The 20,436-nt window shown below is 48.2% G+C and overlaps 1 protein-coding gene across 3 annotated transcripts in view; it reads right to left on the bottom strand.

Annotated features, from left to right (window-relative positions):
- Positions 1-20,436, bottom strand: part of LOC119442492 (chondroadherin) — a 213,894-nt gene that overhangs the window by 16,764 nt on the left and 176,694 nt on the right. For 2 of the 3 annotated variants that reach the window (XM_049662204.1, XM_049662205.1), the window contains one exon: positions 18,270-18,322. The gene's annotated coding sequence lies outside the window, so the exon portion shown is untranslated. Of the gene's footprint in view, positions 1-18,269; positions 18,323-18,735; positions 19,043-20,436 lie in introns of those variants that run through there. The other variant, XM_049662206.1, reaches the window with a different exon arrangement.

Here is a 20,436-nt window from a genome sequence, read left to right as displayed (position 1 = left end):
AATTTTGAACTATGTTACGGACCAGCCTGCGTTGGTAAGTGCAGTAGAAAATTAGTCAGCAGTATCCATTTGCTGGCAATGGCCGGGCCAGAGAGATCGCGGACTGCATTTTCCCCGTTGCGGCCGCGAGGTGTACCGCTATAGCGCAGAACGACGGCAGTGCGGGCCTCTCGTACGTTTATCATTTCTTCATGCACCCACTCACCTGCATTAAGCACGAGGAAAACAGACCGTAAGGCTGCCATTTGCTAGGAGTCTTTGCTTCCGAATATGTTAATCTCGCATCATCCGTCCAACAGAATGGCCGATCACGATGACTAGCGAGTTTGACAGCGATGACAGTTTTGGCGAGCTGGCGCGAGCCGATGACCAAGGTTCGTAAGAATGAAAAATTAAACAATCAGTACCAAACACGGCTCCTATTGAAATCGAGGGTCTCACGGACATCTGTTTGTCCAGGTATGATCGTAGTGAATAGGAAAACACACACACACACACACACACACACACACACACACACACACACACACACACACACACACACACACACACACACACACACACACACACACACCGCGTCGGAACTGTAATATGGCTTGTATCTAGCTGCACAGCAGAGATCATGTTATTCCGCGTGTATCACGCACTCGTGGTGATACAATAAAGTCAAAGAGAAGGATGCAGTCCACGCATTTTTATCAGCTAATTTATTCTACAGTTTAGACTAGTAGAATAACCATACGCTCACCTACCTACATTGGAAACAAATGCCTAAAGTTTCATTTTTAACAATGAGTGCGTAACTTTCACGGCAAGCTACACACTAACTAATTAATGAACGACACCTCCGCGACCACGCGATCGCTTTCTTCTCCCTCAAACGAGAATGAAGTGATTCCCTTTCGCGTAAGGAGTCGCCTGTGCGCGTAATTAGGCACTATAGCGCAAGTGGGCGACATCGACACAAACGTAATGATACTGAGCAAAGATCTTTCGAAATCTGAAAGGGCGCCCGTCGAAACAATGGCAGCTCGCTAAACGACCCAGCGCATATAATCAAGGGAGAAGCGTTAGGCAGCCCCACGGTAAACCGTTAAAAAAATACAAGAAAAAAAGAAAAGAAAAATAAAACGGAAAGAGGAATGCGTGCGGCTTCCGGTAACTGCTTGCGCATTTCCTTTAAGTGTACGCTATTCTGCGCACCGAACAAAGGATCGCTAATATGCGCTGTTTTGTTTCGTACGTCTCCAGACAAAGAAAGTATTATCATAGGTCTTCGCAGACAGCGTCGAGCGTGTATGAAAGGGAAAAAAGAAGGACGTACAAGCGGAGAATATAACTCGGCGCCTTTGTCATTCGCAGAAAACCAGACACATGCTCCTAAATGCGGAGAGGGTTCACATTGGGAGAGAGAAATAAAAGCAGGGCTCTCGGAAAGCTTCCGCATGCGGACCTGTAGCGTATGCAGACGTCTGCCAGCTGAGTACCTGCTGCTGCTAACATATAAAGCCTACTGAAAGTAAATACGGGCAGCAAATTCTTTCTTTCGAATATGAGAGCGGATGCCGATCGGTTGCAAAACGAACACGGATGCACTGTAATTTTGTTTGATTTCTTTCCTTCCCTCACAATCCAAAAGGCTCGGGGTGGTTTCTTTGCCTCTGGCAAGCAACGCCTATAACTGTTTTCTTTCTTGGTTGTTCCGTATTTCCTATAAGAATATATGTCTTTTCTTTCCCTTTGTATCTACATGCGTTTGCTGTTCTTCGTAGTTATACTCTGTCTGCCTGTTTCCTTTGTCCTCGTAATCCTCTTTCAAATTCGTAAATCTCGACACGCGGGCCGGCAAGTGAAGGAAACTCGCTGGGCACACGGCGGGCCACTTTGACGTTCTTTGCCGGAAGACGGTCGTTAGTTCGTCACCGCCATCTCTCAGCGTGAGGCGAAAACAAAAGGCGATCCTTGACGTTTACGGGTCGCGTTGCGCCGCCTCTTTCAACTGTGCCGAAGAAGGAATGAACACCGCTTACGCTGCGGGCACACCCCCTGACGACGCCGCTTATATGCGTCAGAACAGGTCTGTACAGTCGCGCTGTTTTCTTACGCGCGTTGCTCAGTCGATCAAGTCACTTTGGGTTGCGCGTATAGAGACGTCAAGCCAATCGTCTGAGCCAGGTGTACAAGCTAACAATAACTGATAGGTTAGTAAAGCTGCAACCGGAGCTAGTTTATCAAACATCGTGGCTAGACGCGCTGTTTAAAGGCGTAACAAGGAACAGGTTAACGAAAAGAAAGCCCAGACAAGGCGACGGGCGATTTGTTAGGGCATGTTCCTTGTGTAAAAAATGCATAAAGGTACATAATTCTGAACAGTGTACCGAATAATAAACGTACGGTTTTACGTCACCTTCCCAGAGCATAGCAGGTCCACCATGTTTGTCTTTGCGGTTGGTGGAACTCACACCTTTCTCGGAAAGGTCCTAGAAAGGCAGTTTAGTTAAAACTTATCCTCAGCGTGCTACACAGTGAACACCTTCATAAATCTGCCGGGGAACCGTAACCCTGGAACTAAATATTTCACGTGTTCTCGGCGCCTATGCGATTCGACACCCTCTGATAAAGCCCCTGGGTCCCAACCAATCTTCAACACCTCTATACAACAATGCGCGGCGTTCCGGTGTTCTCGTTGGGGCAGTGGGGTTAAAACTGCGACCTGGATGCGCAACAACGTGTGGGTGCGCCAGTGCACAAACCCATCCTGTCAATATTGTCAGACGAGCACAAAGCTCGATATTAGAGCGTCACGTATGAAGTAGATGACAACGAAGAGCTAACAAACAGCGCGTGCCGCCGCTGACTACACGTTAGACAGAAAGTGGTGAGTGACACAAAAATAAACAAGAACGCAAACGCTGAAAAGGCGCCGTCAAAAATATTGGATAGAGGGCAGCATCACAGCAGCTCGCATGTGCGAAGTGGATCAGAAATAAAAAAAAAAGAAAAAGAAAGAAACGCGTGAGACACGAAACCACGCAATGAGATTAGAGAGTGATATAAGGTGTTCCCGGAAGTGTCCACACAATGTGTGAAACACCAAAGATCGGCGGCCAACGAGAGAAGCGCATGACTCACTGCCGGCGCTAAAATACTTCGCACAAATGAAACAAGCCTACAAGGCAGCTAGGCCTTGATGAACAAGCAACGCAAAAAAAAAAAAATGGTAATAACAATAACTCCTTATAGCGTCGAAAACCTGCGATAGAGGGACGGATAGAAAAGAGAGGAAAGAAATAGTGCTGAACTGACGAGCGCAGTACACAAGAAAGCAGCGAGCACCAAAGCGACCACGCGACCGTAATCGCTTCCGACACCAACGACGCCACTGCCTTCCGGCGTGGCGTCTAAAGTTACCGCATCCGCAGCAAAGCACGCCGAGGAAGGAAAAAAAAAAAACAAATAAATAAACTCGCGCCGACAACCGCCGCCCGGCCTTGCCGCGCTTATATTAAATTCCTCCTCTTCTTCACTCCTGTTCTCTCGTCTCATGAAAAAAAAAAAAAAATCAAAAATAAAGCGTCACAAGCTCGTCTCGGCCGCAAAACGTGTTAGATTTTTCTTTTTCTTGTTAGTTCTCTATTTCCTCTGAAATATAAAATGCTCTTTCTCTGAATTTTTTCGATTCGAGTCGTTTGCGGTGCGCGCCGCAACACGCCGCGTTTCCCGGGATGACGTTGAAGCCAGGAAGACGAAAAAGAAAAAAAAAAAAGAAACACACACACACACACACACACACACACACACACACACACACACACACACACACACACACACACACACACACACACACACACACACACACACACACACACACACACACACACTTTTGGGCGCAGGCGAATAGATTTATTCGGCCCGGCCTTGTGCCGACGACGGCCTTCTTCTCGGGAGTACACGCGAGAGGACACATCAGCCTCCTCCTAACAACGACAAAATTTCGGCGGCCATTAAAGTAGACTCGGACACGCGACGACCGTTTTCAATCTCGCTTGACGAGCAGGAGCGGAGCATCGCGCTATTATTATACGCAGCGAGGCACAGTGCGTGTGACACCGATGGAAACCAAAGCCCTACTAACGCAAGCGCACGCGCGATGTTTCAGCTGCGTATAGGCTATCGAGTTTCAAAATCAGGGCCAAATTTTTCCCCGACGCGAAGTTTACATTACCGCTTCATCGCCTTCAGGGTGTAATAAGCGATAGAAACGCACGAGAGTCCCCCCAAATGCATAGAGCGACGATGCTTACGCATCCTCCCCGCGCCCGTCTTCACTTGCTCTTTCTGTTTGACTTGCGTTGTTTATAATTTACGCTCATCGCAGAAATTACGTTCGCTAAACGACGACGTATACCGTCCCATGGCCCGGGGTCCCGTTACAGAGCCGAGTTTTTCCTGGTCGTTTCGCTCATCACGGAACACGGTCACTTTCCTCGTCGTATAAGCGATCCCCTCCGCCCGTGCTTCGATCGTTTAGGAAAATTGCGAAAGCACGCTCTTCCCCAGAAGCGCGTATAAAGCTTCAACAATGATCGAGGTGTTGCAATAAACCGATATCGCCATCACTTCGGTGATCTACTGGCAATTTCGAAATCACCAAATTTTCAGCGGGCGAACACTCGTAAGGCCGTCCTCACGAATTTTTTTTTTTTTCACGAATACGTTAATACTGACTGCGTCAAAAAGGCTCCGCGGTCTCTCAATAACGTGCGACGTCTTGTAAGCTTGGCAGCTTAATCTTTTCTTCGCAATTACTTTTTCCAAGTCTTCTCTTTGCTTTATTGTTCATTAATCCCTTTTTAGCTAAGGATTTTTAGACGCGAGCGTAAACCCGCATGCATGCACCAACAAGAACTAAGACTTGTTTAGACGAGCTGATGAAACTAATTTGTTAGCAGAAGATAGTTACTCTCCATATCGGAAAAGAAGTTGGTTCGCACATGTGACGGCTTCAAATCTCCTAACGCACAAGTGAAGAGTGTTATTGGACAGCCATAAACTTGACAGCGAGCGATTTCTGGGCAGCCATATGGACGCGTATATTGCTGCAAAGAATATAAGCGAAAAAAAAAGATCGCAATAATATATATATATATATATATATATATATACTGATTCTAAATGACGAAACCGCATTACCTCTCTCGCAAAGTAATATCTACGCTGCTCCGCTACACTCTATCCGAGTATAACAGCACGACTTTTTTTTCGGGCCACAGCAGCGTTATGCCCAGCGAAACCCGTCGAGATTTATGACCCTTCCTTTCTGTATATTTCTCGATACCAAGGCATCGATTGAAACGTCGTCGATCGAAGAACTTATGGAGGAAAATCTAGAAGTTCGTTCGGACGACCCTGTGGGATTACCGCAAGAGCAAAAAGAGCAGGGGGGTGGTGTGTCTGTTTGTGTGTGTGTGTTGGGACCCATTTTGAATTTGAAAACCGCATGCGAGCTCCTCAGAATCGTTCAGGGAGAGCAAGACCTGCGTCCGAGAAAGTCATGGCGAGCGATGCGTAACGAATGGAGGTCTATATTTCATTGCCCTTTCCTCCGTGCTTTCGCATCCAGGACTCGCGTTTAGTATGCGTTATCCATCTGAATCAACTCCTTACCTGTCTGCCCTCTCGTTCTCTCCTTTTCCAACTCTTTTTCCGGGTAATTTTTTTTTTATCTGCGCGAGAGACTGCGGGTTAAAGACGCAAACAAAAAAGCGTAAACTAAGATTTAGAAGCAACAAACGCAAAACGCGCAAGCCGACGACGGGTAAATAAAGTGCGTCGAAATGAAGAGCTTCGCGCCCCGGGTCAGAATATTGAGCTTACATATTTCCGCATAGGGGGGCGCCACCACGCACCTTGGCGCTTGCTGCGTGGCGCGTTGCCCCGCAGCCGTGAAGCTTTTACACTGCAGTTTATCCAGCGGCAAAAGCGGGCAAGGCGTGCGCGCTGTCTCGCGCGGATTGCTTGCCGAGGGTGAACACAGTGAGTTAGGAAGAAAAAGAAAGCAACCGAGAAACGCATAAAACACGACGCAAAGCGCGGCGGAGGTACGACATGATTTATGAAACGACTCCCCCCCTGGCGTTAACTGTCGGCTTTATTGGCTTCCGACGAGAAGTTGCGTTTTCAAGCAGGGAACTATTACGCCGTCGGAGAAAAGTGGAAGAAAGATTTAAAAAAAAACAACATAAAAGCAGCACAATATACAGCCTGAGAAAGAAAGACAGAGAGAGAGAGAAAGAAAGACGAATGGGGCGCCGCTGTAAAACTCGGGCTCCCATTCGCTACTATAGTGCAGCAGTCGAGTGGTTCGTAGCTGCAGCGCTGAAACACAGCTCCGCCGCTCGGCGTAATCAAGATTAAAATCACGTAGCCGCGTTCCACGAAGACTGGGATAGCAAAAAAATGAGGTAATGCAATGCGACTTCGTAACAGCTACCTATCTTCCGCACCTCTTTCTCGTTTTCCTCGAGCGCGCGTGTTTTACGCTTACAGCTGCAATGTTTCGCTGTGGAATGCCGTCAACGAAGACAGCGGGCCGGTTTGCTTCCAATTACAGCAAAGCGCTTATATGTAATGAACTGCTCGGCGATGATGACCATAAGTGGTGCTGCCATTTTTAAGGTATTGTCTCTTATTTAAAGCTACAGCGATTCGCCTCTCTCAACTATAAGATTCCGAGCGTATCGTTAAGTTCAGTATAATCGTGGCGCGGAGGTGGCCCAATATCTCGAGCATAAGTCTTTACGGACGCACTAAGAAACCGATTAACCTAAATGAGGATCCATAAGTATAGTCGCGATAACGCTACCACGGCACGATAGCTTGTCCATGCGCTGTCATCCACTATATACGGCAACGCTATTGCAGTAAAGATTGGAATGTTTTATCAGTGCAACGTAAAGATACGCCTGGCTGCGCATAGCGAAGTTTATTTTCGTGAATCAGGACAACAAAAAGGTGCTTCCGTGATTACCGTAAATTAAGCATTCTGCGTGCGCAGGAGAAGCGCTAACGTGGTTGTCGTTAACCTGCGGTCAAAAAGAAAGTAACATCGGCCGCAGGGAAAGTAATCTTACGCGTGGAGTGCCGAAACGCAATATTTTACGCGCGGCCGCCGATGCATTTAAAGTGCAGTAAGTTTCTTAACTAAAAGCGCTGTTTCTTTTTCGCTTCCTTAACCACTGATCTTCAGGTTTGTACAGTAAAGTTCATCTTTATTCCTCTTTCCAGGTGCGGTTCGTATGTTGGAAGAAAACTACAGCTTACATAAAAAAAAAAGTGGAAAACCAAGTTTCGTATTCCTCACCTGTAAAAGAGGTTATAATAAAATTAATTATGAGTTCACGAACATGCCATTTGTTGCACGCTTTAAGAGCCCTCCCTGCTGGAGGCTAAAAAAATTTTGTTGAAGTGAAGTGCTGAAGAAAGTTCGTTGCTGGCTGTTTTTGGACAATCGCATAGTGCTTCTCCTCTCTCGTCGTTTTAGACACCCGCGGTGTACGTTCGCCTAAGTGCTGCGTTGCACGAATTGCTAAGCTATAGTTACTCATGGATGTCTGTCCTGTTAGAGATATCGAGCTTCCACCTCTATCGCGCCAAAAGTCGGAGGAGCCTCGTTAACTTGTTTCTTGTCCTTGACTTGAGTATTTTCTTTTATAAACTGTAATTTTAATGTCTAGGTGGATGACAAGAGAGCTGGGAAAGAACTGCCACGGGATCTCAGTTCAAAACAAAAGAGCTCAACGTGTGAAGCGGTTTGAACCCTATATATATACTCTACGCGCGTCCTGATAGTCTTTCCTGACGTCACCGAGCAAACGCAAGAAAGAAAGTCTATACTTCTGATTTAAAATTAAATTCCGGGCTATTACCACGATCTCATCATGAGGCACGTCGTAGTGGTGGACTCCAGATTAATTTTGGCCAGCTGTGACTCTGTAACGTGCACCTAGATCAAAGTACACGCGCGTTTTTGCATCCCGCCGCCATCCAAATGTGGGTGTCGCGGCCGGCATCCAGCCCGCGACTTCGAGCTCAGCTGCGCATCACCATAGCCACTGGACTAGCGCATGTTGGATAAAGCCTACATTTTCATACGTCCAGGACTTATCCGTCTAGTTCACACGATAGCCCTAAGATAACACGCCATTCGTAGGAGGCAGATCAGATGCCTTTGTGCGAACAGTGAAATAGCGTAACACAGTAACTGCTTTGGCCAGGAATCGCAGATCATTTGTCAGAAGTGTGCACTGCAGAATACACTTAGCGCATTTACCATGTACATGTCGTTCGGTGGTGTGGTGCGGTTGCTGTAGGGCTCCTGACACTGCAGGCCTCTGAAAGGCGAGTACGAGAGTTCTCTCCGTCCCCCGGGGCGTTGGAACTTATGGCATACCACAAGAACTTCCTTAAGCAGACTGTAGACTGGCTGGCGGACGCAGGCAACGTAGCCCGCGTACTTCTGGCAAAGAGTGCACATTCCGAGAAGTGCTTGTTTGAAATTGTCCGTAGTCTTTGATTCCCGCAATAAGTGTACCTAGGGGTGCAGAGTCGCAAGAAGCACTCCGCAGCTGTCTAACAAGTAACGCCGTCAAAACAAGACGGCGCCGTCCTCTCCGCGTGCTTCACCGACGTCGTGTACTTCAGCCGCCAATACATTTCAGGAATTAAAATAAAAACAAAAAAAGGGAAACGAAAGACAAGCACGAGGTCTTAAGACGCGAAGCAGCCGAAAGCGAAAGAGAATCATCGACATCATGAATAAGATTACGCGACAGGCCTGTCCTCCATCGCTTCTGCTGCCGCTCGGGGAACCCCGACGCGACGAGAGGCAGCAGCCGCCGCGTGCCAGGGCAAACATCCGCAGGTAATTGCGGCACTATAGTCGAATGCGCTTTTGTTCCTTCCCCGGAACTAGTTAGCTGAAACTATGCGCTCGCTATACCGAGCTTACTTTTTCGCATGACGTCGCCGCCGCCGCCGCCGCCACCGCGCACCCCGCAGAAGAATAAAGGGGAGGGGCCCGACGTTGAAAGCATCGCCGTGTTTGCCTTTCATTATACCTGCCTCGGGAACTCTGGCAACTCGGGTATTTTTACCCTTCTTCTCTCACTCGCTCTTTCTCTCTTCCTACAGCGGAAGACTTACGGACGAGTCGTTAGCCCCCGAGTTTCAGGCTAGCGCTCGCGCAAAGTCAAAAGACAAACAGGTAAGAAGACAGCCACGCGCGCTCCGCGTTTTCGCTCTCGCTCGCCGAGCCGGGAAACGGAGCGCCCAACCCAAAGCCCTCCTCCTCCTCCTGCTCCCCCCCCTCCCCTTCATTCCCTCCCCCCAAGCCCTTAGTTTGCCGCCCACGAGGAGAAAGCAGCCAAGCACAAGAGGCAGTGCAACGAGACGAGAAGGTCCGGAAGAGCGCTTTTCGCCGCTGAAAAGCGGGCCGATCAGCTTTCGTTCATTAGCCCGAATTAAGAGCAGGCAATCCCTTCAACGAACCTCCTGCGCACCGCGCCAAGGAGAAGCAAGCGAGCGCGAGCAAAAGAGGCAGAAGAAACGCAGCGGGAGAAGCAGGTACACAGAAGGAAGACGCTGGCGGGAAACCCGAATGGAAACCTAAGCTGCAGCTAATGGCGGCCTCTGGGAGGTGGAAGGCACAAACGAGACTGCGCGCGCCGATAAAGAACTCGCCGGCACGTTGTAGAGATCATGAGCCCTCCTATACCCCGCTCCTCAAAAACGACCGTATACGGTACCGAAAGAGGAACTGGTGGCACCTCTGCCCACTGATTAGTATACTTCGGATCCACTCGTAACACAGTTGATACACGGTCGAAACGCCTTCACGACGAAATGACCTTATATTACGAAGAATCCCTAATGCTCCGACCAACTGCCTATCTTTTATATATGTTTTCATGCGCCTCTACGGCAAAGACCACTAAACGAAGTTGCCTGTGCAACGAAGGAATCTAGGCGTCCGTAACGGTTGATTTGTTGATACGGTGAACGCTACTGCTCTCTGGCTACTGACCTGCGGCGCACATAGGGAGCGCCGGTCAACGCCGGAAAAAAGACGCGGTGCATGCCGTGAACCTCCATGCCATAGGTTGGCTGTAGTCGCATCTTCCGTCGAACTAAGTGCGCAGTTGAAAAATAGCGACATCTTTTACTAGTTATTTTTCGATGTCATTTTAAATAAAGGTTACATTTTGTTAAACATGCTCATTCTCGGGACTATTCCAAGCCGTACTGTGCGTGATTTTTACAACGAAGTGAACTGTCCAACGAAGGATTTGGAGGTCCCAAGAGCATCATTATAAAAACGTTTGACTGCACCTGCGCTTCATATAACTGCCTAAAGTTTTATGCAGATAAATTTAAACTGCGGCGTGAAAAAAAAAAAAAAAGAAAATGCGCGCTAGCTTGCCAACTGCTAACCAAGGCTGGCCATAACAAACGTAAAAAGCCGTCACAAAAAAAGATTAAAAAATGCTTATTATTGATATTATATTCTTCCGAAAAGTCCAGCTTATGAGGTCCATAAAGTTCTAGAAATATTTTCGGCGATACGAGACTCGACTCTCGGTTATAGTGCTTGCACTCCGTGTAATGCAGTGTGCTGTACTGTGCCTTCCAGTTTTCCCTTTCCCTATTTTTTTCCTCCTCCTCAAGATGGTGAGCGCGGTGTCCCTTTAAGGAGACAAATTGCTAGCCATTTGTCACATTGCTAGCCATTTGTCACACATTTTTTCATACGGAAAATTAACATTAAGGAAGAGAAGTGCTGTGTTCAAACAGCGCTCCTACGAATAATCTCAGCAATATAAATTATCACTGCGTGTGACTATGAGAATAGTTCTGCCTTAACGACTCAGTAATTCATAGATGAGCTACACTCACTTATTGAAATTAAGATATCCGGCATATGCATTCAAATATTTGAATATTTAGAAGCAGAAGACAATGGAGTTTCAGCGTAGTTCGTAAGCCGCCATGGTTGTTAGGTGGCTATAGTGTAGGGCTGCTAAGCGCGAGGTAGCGGGATCGAATCCCGGCCACGGCGACCGCATTTCGATGGGGGCGAATGCGAAAACACCTTATGCACTTAGATGTAGGTGCCGGTTAAAGAACCCCAGGTGGTCCAAATTATTCCGGAGTCGGCCACTACGGCGTGCCTCATAATCAGATCGTGGTTTTGGCACCTAAAACCCCGTAATTTAAGCGTTGTTCGTGCTGGCGGCTACATGTATGTAGGAGCGGCGGTGGTCAAAAAGGAGACGCCCGGCCCGACAACAAGCCCGGCGGCGGAGAGTTATAGCCAGTGGGGGAGCCGTGGTTTACGGAAAGTGCGTAAGCGTGCTAACTGAGGCGAGACTTCCGCCATTCGGTTCGTGGAAGCAGTGCCGTTGCTTTGAAGTCAACACATGCATCGCCTCTTGACCGCACCCCTGCCAAAACATTTCGCGAACGGGCCCAGGTGCCCCAAACGAGCGTGAAAGTGCTTACTTTGCAGAGGCCCTCTGCAAAGTAAGGATTTATGGCAACGACCTCGATAAGTTACAACTCCGGACTGCGTCACTCTGGAGCCCCGTTCTGCCCACACTGCGCACACCGCAGTGTGATTGGACGAACGATGGAGCGAGGGCGATGTCAGGGAATCTTTTTTAAGTACGTGCAGTGCCGTTGCAAGGGGATTAGGTGGAGATGCGCTTAAGCCTGAAAGAAGACGCTTGCATATTCCATCTTAATAAACAATTAACCCCTTGTAGTCAGCGTCACAGCCTTGCCTAGTGTGGTGTGACTCCGCGACTTCTACAACCCCTTCAAGTTTCCCTCATTGATATCGAGGCGAATATCAACTAAGAGATTGCCGCATTTTCCCTCCTTTATTCAACCAAGACAATTGTAAAGGACACAATGAATGAAAATAATGTGAGCGCACATAAGTCTTTCTTACTTGGCGCCAGTTTCATTTCATCTTAACAGCATATTTTGACTAACCTATGAGTATTGCCATAGGTGAGGCTTTGAGGGATGCAGCATTGAGGAAATTCCCGTGATAATTTTGAAGCCATATCCAAGAACGCGAGGGCTGTTGCATTTCGCCCCTGTTCGAAAATGGCCGCCGCTGCCGCGGGAATCGAATCCGCGATCTCGCAACTCAGTTGCAGAACGCCGTAGTCACTGAGCCAGGTAAGCAGATATAGGCATGCGATAAAGAGCGCCGACAAAGGAATGAAGGAAGACTCGTGCGCTGCGATGAATATAAAGAGTTCCAGCTTTATTGTCCCCTCTGCACTCCATTAATGTATTTGGCAAGAGGAAAAGGAAGAAAATTCGAAACTCCGAAACGACGAAAAAAAAAAAAAAAGCGGAGCGCTTGATAATGCGGAAGAAGCTTCCTAATGAAGAGTTTTGTTCCATAATGGGTTTCGTAAAGAAAGCTTTCGCAGGCATGGCAAGAAAGCGCTGAAGGTACGCCAGCCAAAGCAAACAGCAGTAAAGCGATGGTCTTCAGACAGGGAATAAACAGGGGGGTTCGTTGACCAGCCCTGCCAGAGCGTGGAGGAAAAATAAAAACAGAAACTCAAAGAAAAAAAAAAGAAAAACTCAGGAAGAGCATAACGAGGATAAATAGTAACCATTCGGAAAGAGCGTGCCGAGAGCAAACACAGGCAGAAGAGGTCTGTCAGTTTACAGTCGAAGACCGCTACCATATAGACTGCGAGGCGCCTTCAACGGCGAGCGCTGTTGAAACGCAAGCAAGCAAAAAGAAGGAAAGGGCGTGGGAGGAGATGGTTAAGAAGACGTGGGGGAGTTCACAGAACCGCAACTCCCTGTAACAACATAATGAAGGCAGTGAGTAGATTCAAGGAGCAGGACTTGAGAGGCGAAGGGGAAGGGGAAAGGGGGGAATTTCTAGAGCGGGCTGTAGGGGCCGATCTCTCCGGGGGACCCTACGGCCGTTTATCCAAATCACGTTAGGCCGAAATTAAGTTGTCTGTGCGCCGCCCCTGCGCGCGCCGCCAGGCGGCACCAGCAGCAACACTTTGCTTTGCTGTTTGCTATTCACAAACTCCGCCCAAGGCCCCAGGGAAAGCCAGAGTATAGCAGCGGACCGTTTTAGTATCGCCATGCGAGGCGGCTGGAAGAAAATGCGAAGCTTTTTCTTTTGTTGATTTTTTTTTTTTTTTTGACACGAGCGAACGAAAGATGCGCCTCAAGGATGATATAAAATCGCTGACGACCTCCCCGCAATTCCAAGGAGCGCCGCCTTGATAGCTTCAAAGCCGGATCATGCGATATGTTCGTTTAGAAAACTGGTAAGTTTGCTACACGCTCGTTTAGCGAACGATACTCGCCCAATAAATTAGCGGTTGCTCGCGTAGGCAATATGCTGCGACACGGTATAGTTGGGACAGTCCAAAATAATTGCGGAAAATTATACCTAATGGAGTGCACATTCAGCAAGCTTGTCAAAACGGTAATTGCGGAAAATGGTATTTCATGGAGGCACGAACCGGGGTGCGCCATCGTATATATATATAAGAACAGCAGCAAGTGTTTTCGTCTCCGTCCTCAAATGAATGGCAGGTCAAGGCTCTGTTATGTTCACTGCTAATTTTCAAGCTTAAATCCGCCGATTTCTCAGGTTTACCTGCGGTAAATGTGAACGCTTACAGTATTACAGTACACTAATGTGGGCAAACTTTACCATATTTGGGACATCCCCCTAGCCCTACATGAGGCGCATAAAGCGAATGCGTGTACTATACAAACATTTCTTGCTCACCAGCGCCGTCATATTAGGGGGCCCTTTGTCTCCGCTCCTCGTTCGTGTGCAATTCTCGGGATCAGAGTCGGATTTTTCCGGAACATCGGTGCGTAAGCAGACTATATAAACAACAGCATAAAGCAGCAGCACGATGACACGTTTACGAGTAGGACGGTTGCCTGCCACTGCACGTACCCCCCTCCTCTCTTCTGTCGTTGCTTAACGCGGTCGCGAGTGCCGGCGTCGACGCAGCAGAAGTCGAGAGGCCCCATCCGGACGGTTGATAAACACGTGAGACAGCTCGCGAGGGCGCGCGCGCCGAAGAAGCCGAATATCAGCGGAAGCGGGCCAGCCAGCCCGTAGGTCCCGCACGGCAGCGGCGTTTATAAATACCCGGCGTGTAGGCAAGTATGTAGAGGAGGCGATCACTGGTCGAACGAAGAGCAGATGCCGCGGCGATGGTTTCATGACGCTGGCCAGACGCGCGCCCCCGCTTATAATACTGTACGTAGACAAACAGGCCGCGCTCGTCCGTTCCGAGAACGAGAGGAGCCGGGCTACTGGAACGCCGGGCGCTCTTGAGGTTGCCGCGTAGGACTCGCGCCGCTTCGAGAAGCGGGTGCACTACTGATTTGCGTAACGTTCGAAGAGCGGTGGCAGTCGTACGGGCGTGACGTGGCGCCCTGTAATCGACATGACACTGCAAGATGGTTTTTAACGCGATGGTTGCGTAAGTTGGCAACGTTGGAGGATGACGATGCATCCTGGAATTGATAAGAGGCTGAAGAGCGGCAAGGAGCTGGTCGTACACGGAGCCAGGTCAAGAACTGCGCAATCCTACGTCCTTAAATCCACCTGCGGTTCGCGGATGTTGCTCGGTCAGCCTTGCAACATGGAATTATATACATCCTCCTCTGATGACGTTTTCTCTCAGCCCAGATGGGTTGAGATCAATGACCGCGAACAGCGATGAGGTAACGAGGTAAGCGTTAACGCAAGAACCAAACTACACGGCACCTTGCGTTAATATCCAAGCCCTGGACTATTACGTCCGTAAACATATTTTGTAGAAATTAGCGCATATAGATCTCTATTTTTCCAAGGGCTCGCGTGAACTCACTGGATGATTGTAATGAACAACATGTCATTTTAATTTCTCAAATGCATCTCTCGTTCATATATGTCATATAGCCTTCTTGCCATAGCGAGCTCCTTCCCAGATTATTATTACATTATTTTGCATTCGCAATAAATTAACCAAGCAGCATGACATTTGTGAGTGGCTGATTTGTTCATCACATGAGTGTTACGTTATTCTCTCGGCCTTTTGATCACCTTTTAACGTACAGGCATCAACATTTTTGTTACTTATTACTGTTTTAGCGCAGAATCTGCAAAAAAGCACGAAGGGACACGAACGGGACAGGCGCTAGTCCCGTTCGTGTCCCCTTGTGTCTTTTTTTTTTTTTTGAAGATTCTGCGCTAAAACATCAATGAGTATGAATTACCAACTAGCCCGAACCAACGCTTCGCTCTGTAACATTTCTTACTCATCGGGGAAAATTTAGCTTCGAAAGGGACGGAAAATGAAAGAGTTTCCCAAAATATTTTCTGCACAGAGGCTATCGACAGCTCAAAACAAGCAAACCGTCAGCTACAAGCGCAAAGAAGCATTCGCACCGTAACCTACTTCGGCGGCAGCACGCAGGCGTCGGAGCACTCGGATATTCGTTTTCGAAAGTAGTTCTGCCTATACACAGCAAAAAAATTCGCCGCGTCTAACAAGCCCTTCATCCGCGAATTCAAAGCAGGTGAAATAGGACCTTTGTTCGGAAACGCTTTCAATGTGACATGAGCGTGTGTAAAGGATTTACAGTTGATAATCCGCTTTTCACGACTTAACAGTCGCGAATGTCGCGAGCTTCCAGCGAGGGAACAAGATAACTTTTCCACAGTTTCAGGAAGGGCTTGAAAGGGTTCACGCCATTTGCAAACTTCCCGTGTTTCTTTCTTTCTTCTTTTCTCTCATTCCGTTGTTGTCGTGTAATCCCAGGAGTGGTAGAAAAGCGCTTTGGCGCCGAGCTCCCTGTGAGGAACCATCACATATGCTTCGTTCAATCTTTTGGAAGGCACTCGCTGCGTTCGCCCGTCCAAGTATCGCAGAAGCTGACCACTAACTGAACGAGACTTTGAATTATAAAAGAGCGGCTCCGTCGAACGCGCCAGTCAGTGTTACGTTTCAATCAGCGACGCGTGTTCTGGTTAAACAACGCAACCAAACAATACAAGTTTCAACGAGTCCTAACGTGAATGCTCAACGCGGCTCGCTGTTATTCCTCGGGTATACGCTTGCTCACCGAAAAAAAAAAAAAAAGAAAGACAAAACAACACGGAAGCGTAGAACATCAAAAATTAAAGTGGGGACGAAGTAGAATAAATTTTTGGTTATATCGAACACACTCCATTCTATCGAAAAATACTACACCGCGGTTTGGGGCCGGTAGAATTCGCGAGAAACTGAACACAAACTTCCCATTTTAATGGACTGCAAACCCACGCCTATAGGTGACCGCTCCCGAACGATATACCTGGGATAACGCGCCAGCTCTCCTACTACTGCATACGTCACAGTCACGCGTTTCTTTCATTCATTCATTCTTTCTTTCTTTCTTTCTTTCTTTCTTTCTTCTTTCTTTCTCTCTCTCTCTTCTGGTGATCTCCTAGATGCAAGTACAGCGCAGGCATGTGAAACACTGGGTGGATCGCAAAGCATTTAAGCAAATGGAGAATTTGGTACACGAATATATGCCTATGTAACAGTAAGCTATCTCACAGCGCTGGACTCAGGTGACACAATTGCCACGGAGAGTCTCGGAGGGTATCTTCGCGCATGAGCAGCCCGCCTCTCTCAATCAGCAACCGGTAGCACTACACGGATATACCGAGGAAAAGCGACGTTTAAAAGGCACGGCGCGAGCAGTGCCGTCGGCATAGCAAATGCGCCGGTTCGATATGGGTAAACAACGCAGTTGTACAATCCCACGCGACTTTCAAAGGTTCCTTTTTTTTTGTTTTTCGTTGATTAATATAAATAATAATTCAAACAAGAAAGAGCTCGCCAATGACGTTTGTTTGGTGAATGAGGCCCACTTGGAAGTTAACGGGCAGATTGCCCGATAATAGCCTTTCTGCTGAATCCCAACTCAATCAGCCGGTTCTTGCAGTTGCTACAGTTCCGGTTTCCTTACGAAGAGAAGAATGAGGCCACCTGCCTGGTTATTTTTGGTTGGTATAGGAGAGATTACAGCTCGCAAAGCCTGTATATATTCACTGCTGACTTTCTGCGGAGACGTATCCTTACAAAAAGCCAACTTCCACAGCACTTGGGCTGTGCTGCGTCTGCGATGGTACTTTTGCGCCCCCCCCCCCCCCTCCCCACCTGCTCACCTCAAATAGCTGTTCTCTTACTCCAACTATTACTGCAAAAAAATACATTATTAGACATTCGTCTTTACAACTCCAGATCAAATATCCCACTTTAACGTCCCATTTGAACGTTTCGGTGATCGGTAGTATTTTGCCCAACAAGAAGCCGGAGGTGCACGTTAAGATGCAACGGTATTGTCCTCTCAACCACGATATCAGTTTCAGTCTTTATTAATTGTTTTTCTGTCGTAAGTGGCATACATTCTAACATAAGCATACAGAAGGAGGCCCCAGAGCATGTAGCTGAAAGGGAGCCTCCTGCCGGAAAATATACATTTGTGCAAATATATAGCATAAAACAGCAATATAGTAATCACTAAGTGTAATATGATGCAAATTAAATGTATTACAAACTGCAATAAATACAAAGTCAATAACTAGTAGTACAATTTGAACGATACTTAAGGCATTCACAACAGCAGAGAGAGAGAGAGAAGAGGGAAGCAGAAGAAACCGAAAATGTTTATAAAGTGTACAATTGGAAAGCATTTAAACAGAACATCTGTGAATGTGGTTGTATTTTTTTTCCCCCTCGCGCCTGTATATCGTGTTTTTCTGTGTTTCCGTAGAGTTTTTTTTTTTTTTTTTTTCATCCCACGGAGCATCTAGCGGAATTCGGCACGTTGATACAGATTACCTGAAGAGGAGGACGTTATTTACACTGCAAATCGCAATGACAAGATGGCTAATTTACAAAATCGTTAACTGGCTTTCTACTTATTCAAGTTAGGGCACAAGTTATAATTGCGACATTAAACCCGTGCAGTAGTGAAATCATGTGTGGTTAGCATAAAGGATAACATCAGCGCCACATTCGAGATGGCCTTCCCCGAAATCTGCTAAAAAAATACTTTTAAGAGCTCTCTTTCTTTTTTCTCCTGATATTGTACTTTTCTTCTGCTTTCCTAAGCCTCATGACTTACATATTCGAGAAGCAGAAATCAAATGCACTCACCGAAACAGTACTTTCTCGCCAGCAATGGAGGCCCCACTCGCCTCCAAGGTCATCTGTTGAGGGAGAGAAAAAAAAATGGGAGCATGACGTTAACATATTTTGAAAATCGAAGTCGAGGAACGGCGGAGCCTCTTTGTCGAATTCAACCGAACGCTGTTGAGCCTTCGCAACAACCTTACGGAATGTTATCGCCATTTTTTCTAGATATAAGCGCTTCAAGGAAGGCTAGACCGTAATACTTACGATCCGACAACGCAAAGAGTGTCAAAGAAAGAACTTAAAGACAGAGAGCAGAAGATAAAGCGAAGAGAAAGACACGACCGGAAAGAATAACCTGCATTCAGAGAGGAAGAAGTCGAAAATTGCAGGCATTACCGCATCGCATTTTTGCATGCGCGCCGCCAACCTAGAAGCAGGCGTTACGGGAGTCTCAAGAGGCCATTGTCGCCGCCCCGTTTTTTCCTACCTGCTCCGACGAACGACGAGTTCGTGCCATTAATGCGCTTTTTTTTTTTTTTCTTTCTAGCGCTATAGAGTACAGCCCAGAAGCGGAACGTCACAAGCAAATACAACAGGCAGCGCCACGCCCGAAATTCCTTAAAACTGCGTGCGCCCCAAACTGTCATTTCCGGTTTTACGTTCCCCTCTTCCTTTTCCCTTCTCGGCCCCGGTGTAGAGTAACTTGCCGACCCCTTTGGCGCCATTCGCTGTTCATTTTCTTTTTTTCTTTTCCCCCCCTCAACGTCGCATTACGTCGTTCCTTACACGCGCCACGCGGTGTTCTTCAGAAGCAGCGACCCCATCCCTCGACCCGCCTGTTCGCCGCCTCAAACGGCAGACGGTTATTTTCCTATACGAGGCGACGGCGCGCGCCGCTCGAACAATGGGTCGGCTACAGGGCGCGCACATTTTTTTTTTTTTTTTTCGTCGATGATTTATAGGCGTGCGGAGACAACGGCGCGAGGTGCAGGTCACGGGACTCGGGGGAAACGCAGACGGAGAGCGAAGCGGGGAAAGACACGGCAGGGGGAAGAACTTTCGTGCGGGTTTCCAAAACTGAACAACGAGCGCGCGCGCGCAGGAGTTCCAGGCGCGTTTTATTATGCACGGGCACGAGCCTGCCACAACCGCGCGAGCGCGCGTGATGACGAGGGGGGGGGGGGGGGGGGGGGGGCAATGGTTTTTCGGGCTACCGGCGGGGCGCCGAGAGACAGCGCTACACAACTTGTGTAACCCCGATGTAACAGCGCGCGCGCGCGCCTGAGGAGCCAGGCCATGCGTGTACGAGCGCGAATGAAGCTCGATGAAGTCAAAGCACGCGACGAAACTTAGGGGAAGGGGGGTTGTGCTGGGGGTGGCATAACAAGCTGGGAGGGGGAACCGCCGGGCAATTAATCTAGATCCGGGCGCTGATTACAGCGTGGCGGCTCGCCGAGGAGGGACCAAGTGCAGGGAGCCCGCGGTATAGAGGAAGCAGAAAGGAAAAAAAGGGGTTACCGACAGGCGTCGCTGACGGCTTAAGCGCTTGCGTTTCGGAGCACACGCTGTTAGCTGGCCGCGGAGTTGCTGCGTTACAGTTTTCGAGCGCACGGGCTGTGTGATGACACCTCGTTAACGCGACGTCAGGCGTTGGTGGACCCGCGAATTTTCTTCGGTCATTTCTCTAATAATATCTTTGGGTCCAGTGTGCCGAGATTAAAGCGCCCATGGCTGGCCGGCCCTGGTTTCGAAAGGGGAGGGTGTAACACCCGACTGCAACGACAACCCGCAGGTGATAGAGAGGAGCAACAGAAATGGCCAAGAGTGGTTAGTCAGTGCAGTACCATCGCCACCTGGTGTTGGGCGTGTATCTACTGTACAGAAGGCGAGAGAGAACAGGATAAATCATTGAAGAGCAATGTAGAAAGCAGGAAGTCGGTGAGCGCACGCACGCACTGGGCAAGGGTAACACAATTCCGCTGGCCTTCAAGAATCGCAACTATGTTCTAGCTGATTTCTTGTCCAGACGACGACCGAAGCCAAGGTCATCGAATCTTTTGGCCTGTCAATTGCCGGCCGTCTAGCTGGCTTACACTGGAACGGAGAGCTGTTTGGTCGTTGGATCAAGCGCAGCAAGAGAGGTCGTATTTTTAGCATGCTCCAAAGAATCAAATTCCGCCTATAACTC

Source organism: Dermacentor silvarum, chromosome 2 (genome assembly GCF_013339745.2).
Source record: "Dermacentor silvarum isolate Dsil-2018 chromosome 2, BIME_Dsil_1.4, whole genome shotgun sequence".
In the NCBI taxonomy this organism is placed as follows: domain Eukaryota; kingdom Metazoa; phylum Arthropoda; class Arachnida; order Ixodida; family Ixodidae; genus Dermacentor; species Dermacentor silvarum.
Note: the sequence above shows the minus strand (reverse complement) of the source record. Positions and strands in the feature narration are given on the sequence as shown.